The sequence below is a fragment of the Aplysia californica genome, unplaced genomic scaffold (genome assembly GCF_000002075.1).
Source record: "Aplysia californica isolate F4 #8 unplaced genomic scaffold, AplCal3.0 scaffold00669, whole genome shotgun sequence".
NCBI classification, from domain to species: Eukaryota; Metazoa; Mollusca; class Gastropoda; order Aplysiida; family Aplysiidae; genus Aplysia; species Aplysia californica.
In genome coordinates this window covers 50370-51465 of record NW_004797939.1, presented here as the reverse complement: position 1 = coordinate 51465, position 1096 = coordinate 50370, and the positions used below count along the sequence as shown (strand labels likewise).

General features: G+C 45.3%; 1 long non-coding RNA gene across 2 annotated transcripts in view; it reads left to right on the top strand.

The window, feature by feature from the left end:
• The window catches only part of LOC101847219, a 27546-nt gene extending 27105 nt beyond the window's left edge, over positions 1-441 (top strand). For both annotated transcript variants that reach the window (XR_001185249.2, XR_004859124.1), the window contains exon 3: positions 258-441. This is a non-coding gene — a long non-coding RNA (uncharacterized LOC101847219). The remainder of the gene's footprint in view (positions 1-257) is intronic.
• Positions 442-1096: the final 655 nt, after the last annotated feature.

Below are 1096 nucleotides of genomic sequence, written 5' to 3'. Positions count from 1 at the left end.
AGAGAGAGAGAGAGAGAGAGAGAGAGAGAGAGAGAGGCGCACTAAAATATCGTTCGACTCGTGTTAACCACTAGAAGTTAAAAGAAAATTATTTTTTTAAAATCTGCCTTTTCTTGTCTTTTCTCTCTCAAGCAAAGATTTTTAAAAATAGTTTTGTTGCAGAGGTCATCAATGAAATGTTGTATTTTGTTGAATATTGATGTTTTATCCCTTCGTATTACCGTTATTTATAGTGACTTTTGCTCTGTCTTCCCCAGACTTTGACTTGGAGTTACTTGACCAAGAGCTTGACAAGATAGGAGGAACTGTAAGTACAGATATGTTTTTATCATTACGTCGTGTTAGTCTGTATGTGTGTGTGAGAGTGTCTGAGTGTGTGTGTATGTGTATGTCGTATGTGTTTGTTTGTATGTGTGTGTGTTTGTATATATGTGTGAACCGGTGCGTGTTTGTGTGTTTGCGTACATGTGCTTGTTTCACTGAGAGAGAGAGAGGGAAAGAGAGAGAGAGAGAGAGAGAGAGAGAGAGTCAGAGTCAGAGTCAGAGTCAGAGTCAAAGTTAGCTGTTTATGACAATTATGCGTTTAAATAATTGTTGCTGTTGCTATTGTTATTGTTGTTGTTATATTAGTATAATTGATGTATTCATGTCACAATGTTGTTCTCTGTATGGGTGTTACCTGCGTTGAGGTAGAAATAGAACCGCAGATACTCAAATGGGTAGAGAAAACATTGGACGAAAGCAACTTTTTGGACTCCAGCTGGGACGGTTCATAAGGCAAAGAGGGGGAGGAGGGTTGCGTCCCCTGTCGCGGTGTCACTCTCTCGCCTGGGCAGCTGGTCGCGTGATAGATGGCCAGGCCGCAGGGTCCGTATCCTGGGCTGCCCCCGGGGTAGAATTTGCCGGCCAATCAAGGCCAGTGCCAGATCGCCGGTCCACGGCCGGGGACTAGCAGCTGTCAGCCGAGGACAAATGCCGGATCCGGTCTCAGTTGCCGGTAAACCAATTTGCCCCGTCCCAAGAGTGGCTCGCGGCCGGACATTTGCCGGCGCAGGCCAGGATTGCTCGTTGCTGCAAGATGCTAGAAGAACTCTTT